The sequence below is a fragment of the Callithrix jacchus genome, chromosome 5, assembly GCF_049354715.1.
Source record: "Callithrix jacchus isolate 240 chromosome 5, calJac240_pri, whole genome shotgun sequence".
Classification (NCBI taxonomy): Eukaryota; Metazoa; Chordata; class Mammalia; order Primates; family Cebidae; genus Callithrix; species Callithrix jacchus.
The window spans coordinates 124,358,079-124,365,397 of NC_133506.1; the positions used below are offsets into that span (position 1 = coordinate 124,358,079).

Consider the following 7,319-nt stretch of genomic DNA (forward strand, 5'->3'; position numbering starts at 1 on the left):
CCCTAGGAGGGACAGAGGGCCGCGTTGCTCCCCCTTGGGAGCAGGAGTGCTAAAATCGAAGCAGGCAGCTGCGGGACCGCTATAGCCTGCCCTGCGCTCGGGCCCTTCCCGAGCAGGAAGCGCGTCGCTGTTCCCGGCTGCGCCCAGGCGGGTGCGAGCGAGCGGGCCCAGCAGCTGCGAGCCGCCGGCGCGCCACCTGTTTCCGTTCCCGGGGACTTCCCCCGGCGGGGCTCAGCAGTGTGGGGTCGGTCGCTTGGCCTCCCCTGGTGTCAGCGACCCAGGGTAACCTCCTCCACTGCAGCCTGACTTGCGGGCCCGCTTTGTGGAAGAGCCACGTGTACCACGCTCTGGGCATGGCCTTGGAAAGTCAGGACCGCGACGGCAGCAGAGCAGTGAGTGGAATCATCTCTTGGGTAGGCCATTTAAAAAGCGCTTCATTGAAGAGTTTGAATCTCAGTCACTTTCTAGATGCTGATATCTAGAGTAGCATTGTCCAATAGAAATATAGTACAAGCCACATAGGTAAGCCTAATTTTTCTAGTAGTCGTATTCGCAAATGCATAAAGAAGCAGGTGGAGTCTATTTTAATAGTATATTCTATGTAATCCAATGCATCCAAAATACTATTTCAACTTGCAATCAATATCAATGCTGAATGAGTTATGTCCTTTTTTTTGGATACGTCTTCAAATTCCCATGTGTATGTTACACTTGCTGTACATCTTACTTCCAACTGACCACAGTTTCAAGTGCTCAACAGCCCCATGTGGCTTGTGGCTACTGTATTGGACAGTGCAGCTCTAGACCAGTACCCAATTCTAGTCTACCTGGAAAAATGTACCCAGGATATTGAGTTACTAGGAGACGAAGGCTTATTTCGGGAAAAGGTCATGCAAGTCTGGTAGTACAGCCAGTGCTGACGTTCAAGTTGAAAGGTTATAGACACTGTAAGGGCCTCTGGCTTCAGTGTTAATTCGTTTCTTTAAAAGCTTGATACTATTCTGTTGCAGATGGATTTTTTTATTGCATTTTAGGTTTTGGGGTACATGTGAAGAACAAGCAAGATTGTTGCATAGGTACAAACGTGGCAGTGTGATTTGCTGCCTTCCTCCCCATCACCTATATCTAGAATTTCTCCCCATGCTATCTGTCCCCAACCCCCCACCCCCCGCTGTCCCTCTCCTGTTTCCCCCCAACGGACCCCAGTTTGTGATGCTCCCCTCCCTGTGTCCATGTGTTCTCATTGTTCAGCACCCACCTATGAGTGAGAATATGCGGCGTTTGATTTTCTGTTCTTGTGCCAGTTTGCTGAGAATAATGGTTTCCAGGTTCATCCATGTCCCTGCAAAGGACATGAACTCATCATTTTTGATGGCTGCATAATATTCCACAGTGTATATGTGCCACATTTTCCCTGTCCAGTCTATCATTGATGGGCATTTGGGTTGGTTCCAGGTCTTTGCTATTGTAAACAGTGCTACAATGAACATTCATGTGCATGTGTCCTTATAGGAGACCTATTCATAATCCTTTGGATATATACCCAGTAATGGGATTGCTGGGTCAAATAGAATTTTTATTTCTAGGTCCTTGAGGAATTGCCACACTATCTTCCACAATGGTTGAACTAATTTACACTCCTACCCAACACTGTAAAAGTGTTCCTATTTCTCCACATCCTCTCCAGCATCTGTTGTCTCCAGATTTTTTAATGATCGCCATTCTAACTGGTGTGAGATGATATCTCAATGTAGTTTTGATTTGCATTTCTCTAATGACCAGTGATGATGAGCATTTTTTCATATGTTTGTTGGCCTCACGTATGTCTTCTTTTGTAAAGTGTCTATTCATATCCTTTGCCTACTTTTGAATGGGCTTATTTGTTTTTTTCTTGTAAATCTGTTTTAGTTCTTTGTAGATTCTGGATATCAGCCCTTTGTCAGATGGGTAGACTGCAGAAATTTTTTCCCATTCTGTTGGTTGCCAATTCACTCTAATGACTGTTTCTTTTGCTGTGCAGAAGCTGTGGAGTTTGATTAGGTCCCATTTGTCTATTTTGGCTTTTGTTGCCAATGCTTCTGGTGTTTTGGTCATGAAGTCCTTGCCTACACCTATGTCCTGAATGGTTTTGCCTAGGTTTTCTTCTAGGGTTTTTATGGTGTTAGGTCTTATGTTTAAGTCTTCAATCCATCTGGAGTTAATTTTAGTGTAAGGTGTCAGGCCTTGGGTCCAGTTTCTGCTCTCTGCACATGGCTAGCCAGTTTTCCCAACATCATTTATTAAACAGGGAATCCTTTCCCCATTTGCAGATGGTTTTTTTTACCTTCCCCTCTTCGTTTTCAAGGGCCTGGTATTGTCTTCAAATGCATTTCCATGTTTGGAAAGTGGAGTCGCAAAGCATTAATAATGTGGAGATTGTTTAGTCCATTTCATGGAAGAGGATACATGCATGCAGCAGCCGAGTAAACTTGCGTGTCATTTAACCAATGGCAAAAATGCGATCAGATCCCAAGTTTCCCTACTGTTGAGTTATTCGTTGTTTTCACTGTGCTACATGACCTCGTTGAAGTAAAATATCACCAGCCAGAACCTAACTTTCCCCCCCCCGATTGTTTACACAAGGGGTTATACACGATTAAACTTTCGATTTCTTTTCTGTTCAAGTGGAGTCATCTGGGGTTGCTCAAAGTTGGAGAAATCAGTCTATGTACTTCTGCCTTAGTACCAAAAAAAGAGAGGTGTGGTATTTATTTATTTTTGAAATAGGGTCTCACTCTGTTGCCCAAGCTAGAGTGCAGTGGCATGATCACGGCTCACTGCAGCCTCGACCTCCCCAGCTGAAGTGATCCTCCCACCTCAGCCTCCCAAGTAGCTGGGATTACAGATATGCACCACCATGCTTGGTGTATTTTTTTAATTTTTATTTTTTTAGAGATGGGGTTTTTCCACATTGCCCAGGCTGCTCTGGAACACCTGAGCTCAAGTAATCTGCCTGCCTTGGCCTCCCAAAGTGCTGGGATTACTGATATGACCCACCATGCCCGGCCAAGAGTTGCAATATTTAGTTAGTAAAGCTCTTGCAACTAGTTGAGGCATTGAAATAAAGTATTATGAAAAAAATGTCTACTGGAAAATAGTTTAGTTAAAATCTATTGGGGCAATATGTTAAAACTCACAGACCTCCATACTTACCCCAATATTGATTTCGTCCCACTGTTTCTTTAGGGTCTGCTCATGGATCAGTTTTTGCTTCTCTACAGCTGAGCCACCCATATAGGATGATACTGCTGGACACCCTGAGACCCATCCCTCCTCAGATGCTGAACCGGTGGGTTCTGAGCACAATGTGTTCAGTGTCCTATGGTTATCCAGCTGTTTCATAGCAGCACAGACTCTCTTGCGCTGTAACTGTCAATAGATACCATTTTTTTCTCTTGTATAACTAAAGGGGAAAAAAGTCTATAACTCATTCATTCATTCATGTGTTTTTTCTTTCAACTATTTTCATAGAGTACCACCTACTGGGTGCCAGGTCCTACTCGAAGCCTTGGGAATATAGCAGTGAACAAAGAACTCCTACCCTAAAACACTAGTGGATGAGACAGAGAGTCAAGGAGTAAACAGATGCATTATTTAATTAAAAAAAATTTTTTTTTGAGATGGAGTTTCACTCTTGTTGCCCAGGCTGGAGTGCAATGGCGTGATCTCGGCTCACTGCAACCTCTGCCTCCTGGGTTCAAGCCATTTTCTTGCCTCAGCCTCCTGAGTAGCTTTGATTACAGGTGCCTGCCACCATGCCTGGCTAATTTTTATATTTTTAGTAGAGATGGGGTTTCACCATGTTGATCTGGATGATCTTGAACTCCTGACCTCATGATCGGCCTGCCTCAGCTTCCCAAAGTGCTGGGATTACAGGCGAGAACCACCATACCTGGCCTTATTATATATTTTTTTTAAGACAGAGTCTTGCTCTGTCACCCAGGCTGGAGTGCAGTGGTGTGATCTTGGCTCACTGTATCCTCTGCCTACTGGGCTTAAGTGATCCTCCCACCTCAGCCTCCCAAGTAGCTGGGACTACAGGCACGTGCCATCATACCTGGCTCATTTTTGTATTTTTTGTAGAGGGGTTTTACTGTGTTGACCATGCTGGTCTCAAACTCCTGGGCTCAAGCAATCTGCCTACCTTATCCTCCCAAAATGGATGCTGTTATAACCTAATGTCAAAGGAAACAGATAGAAACAAGTACCATTTTGAATAGGATAGACAGGAATGCCTCCTTAGGGACGTGACATTTGGAAATGATCAAATTGAAGGGTCACCTTGCGTTCACATCTCAGGGAAGGGAGTACCAAGCAAAGGGAACCACAAATGCTGGTGCCTAAAGCTTGCAACAATAAGAACAATAAGAGAGGTCAGGCGCCGTGTCTTACACCTATAATCCCAGCACTTTGGGAGGCCAAGGGAGGTGGATCCTGAAAGGTCAGGAGTTCACATCCAGCCTGGCCAACATGGCAAAGCTTCGTCTCTGCTAAAAAAAAAAAATAATAATAAAAATAATAGGCAGGCATGGTAGTGGGCGCCTGTAATCTCAGCTACTCGGGAGGCTGAAGCAGGAGAATCACTGAACCTGGAGGTGGAGGTTGCAGTGAGCCGAGATTGAGCCATTGCACTCCAGCCTGGGCAACAAGAGCAAAACTGTCTCAGAAAAAAGAAAAGAAAAGAAAAAAGCCAGTGAGGCTAGTGTAGCAGGAGCAGAGGGAAAAGGAATAGCAGCAGGCAGTTCACACAGGGCCCATTGCTAAGGATTTACGTCAGACTTGTGCTGTAAGAGGATTACCGTGGCTGCTGTATGGAAAATTAAGGTGGGGGTGGCATGTTGCAAGAGTGGAAGCAGGCAGGCCAGCTAGACGACTACTGTAATAATCCAGCTATGATATATTGGCTTGGACCAAGGGTCCTGGTGCAGCTGGCAGAAGCAGTCAGCTCCTGGATATATTTAGAAAGGAGAGCCAATTGCATGTGTGGAAGGAGTGGGTTTGAGGAGGAGGATCCAGAGTTCTGCCGAGGACATTTTAAGTTGGAGATGCCTGGTTTATATCCATGCCCTGCCATGCAGGCAGATGTAAATCAGGGGCTCAGGGACAAAGTTGGGACTAAGAATGGGAGGTGCCGGTGCAGAAAAGGTACTTAAAGTTTTGGTTGAATTCTAGGGTATATAAGTTGTTAGGGAAGTTAGTATGCTTGTTCTCGAGTTGTTGGAAAGGCATATAAATGATACAAATGCATGGCCACAATATGTATTTTCTCAGTAATATTTGGTGAAATGTTCTGGACGTGAGGTTTGGCATCTAGTTTTTCCTGTAGGAAACTGATAGTCATTGAAGTAGTTTTGATTTGGGTGTAAGTTGTTACATGGAAAGCAAAGTTGTAAGTTCTCTTGCCACTTGTCTTGTTCTGCACCTTTAGAGAGTCATTATGAGAACCGAACACTAGGGGGACCCAGTTTCCTTACTTATGCAACCAGCTGTAGGCTATGGTCACCCTCCCTTAGGACACTTGCAATATAAACACAAATTTGAAAACAAGGGCCGCTTCTCTTTTCTCAATGCAATGTATACTTATAGCAGTTATCATTTTGCGTGTAACGTGTCTGCATTCCTTAAATAGGTCATTTTAAGTAATGTGCATAACCATTAAAATTTTTCTGAGACAAGGTCTCACTCTTGGCCAAGGCTGTGTGCAGTGGTGCCATCTGGACTTACTGCAACCTCTGTCTCCTGGGCTCAAGTGATTTTCCCACCTCAGCCTCTCGAGTAGCTGGGACTACAGGCCTGAGCCACCATACCTGGCTAATTTTGGTTTCACCATGTGGGTCAGGCTGGTCTTGAACTCCTGGGCTCAAGCAATTCTCTCATCTTGGGTTCCCAAAGTGCTGGGATTACAGGCATGAACCACCATACCTGGTCACCATTTAGAGTTTTAAAGGCAATGGCTCCTAAACTCTAGTTCCCTATTTGTGAGCTTCATACTTGCCACCTTGTAAAAATAAGGATAATTATTCCTTTTTGATTTCATTTTTAATTTTATTTTTTTTGAGATGGAGTCTTGCTGTGTCACCCAGACTGGGTGCAGTGGCGCAATCTCGACTCACTGCAACCTTCACCTCCCAGGTTCGAGCAATTCTCCTGCCTCAGCGTCCTGAGTAGCTGGAATTACAGGCATGCAGCGCCATGCCTGGCTAATTTTTGCATTTTTAGTAGAGCCAGGGTTTCACCATGTTGGCTAGGCTGGTCTTGAACTCCTGACCTCAAATGATCTGCCCGCCTTGGCCTCTCAAAGTGTTGGGATTCCAGGAGTGAGCCACCATGCCCAGCTAATTTTTGTATTTTGAGTAGAGCCGGGGTTTCACCATGTTGGCTAGGCTGGTCTTGAACTCCTGACCTCAAATGATCTGCCCACCTCAGCCTCCCAAAGTATTGGGATTACAGGCGTGAGCCAACTGCGCCTGGCCATAGAATCATTTTTCTATTTTATCACCAGGCATTAAGCTAAGGGAAAGGCAGATAAATGCTCAAAAGCTGTATTACATGCTATTGGAGTATAAAATGTATAACTTTGTTAAAAGGTTTGGATACATTTTGCATTAGTTACAGATACAGGGGTCTTAAAAGAGTAGATGATCTTAACTCATTTTTATAACTAGAATAATTTCACTTCTGGGGAGAGAAAGTCTACACAAGGTTTGTACTGAAACTTTTCGAAAGTCAACAAGCTTAAAGCAGAATCTTTTTAATCAGGGGAAATGAAAACAAATGTGTTAGCTATAAGGCTGGGTGTGGTGGCTCACGCCTGCAATCCCAGCACTTTCAGAAGCCTAGGCGGGCAGATCACTTGAGGTCAGGAGTTTGAGACCAGCCTGGCCAACAAGGCAAAATCCTGTCTCTACTAAAAATACAAAAATTAGCTGGCTGTGGTGGTGCACGCCTGTAATCCCAGGTACTTGGGAGGCTGAGGCAGGAGAATTGCTTGAACCCGGGAGGCGGAGGTTGCAGTGAGCTGAGATCATGCCACTGCACTGCAGTCTGGGTGACAGAGGAAGACTCTGTCTCAAAAAAAAAAAAAAAAAAGTGTTCGCTGCTTGTTTTTTTCTCTTTTGGGGCAGTTATGATCTAAGAATTACTTTGACCACAACGAATCCTTTCTCATGGGTCAGGACTGTTAGTTCGCAGAGTTTTGCTTCTGGTGACACTGTCTGTGCCTGCTACAGATGTGTGGTGAAGGGGCTGGAAGCTGTGGGCCACAGGCCAAATCCAGTCCA

General features: G+C 44.9%; 1 protein-coding gene across 6 annotated transcripts in view; it reads left to right on the forward strand.

Annotated features, from left to right (window-relative positions):
* The first annotated feature begins 145 nt into the window (after positions 1 to 145).
* The window catches only part of ARSG (arylsulfatase G), a 145,641-nt gene continuing 138,467 nt past the window's right edge, over positions 146 to 7,319 (forward strand). For 4 of the 6 annotated variants that reach the window (XM_078374498.1, XM_017972759.4, XM_017972757.4 and 1 more), the window contains exon 1: positions 146 to 413. The gene's annotated coding sequence lies outside the window, so the exon portion shown is untranslated. The remainder of the gene's footprint in view (positions 414 to 7,319) is intronic. The other 2 variants (XM_078374501.1, XM_008997641.4) reach the window with 1 other exon arrangement.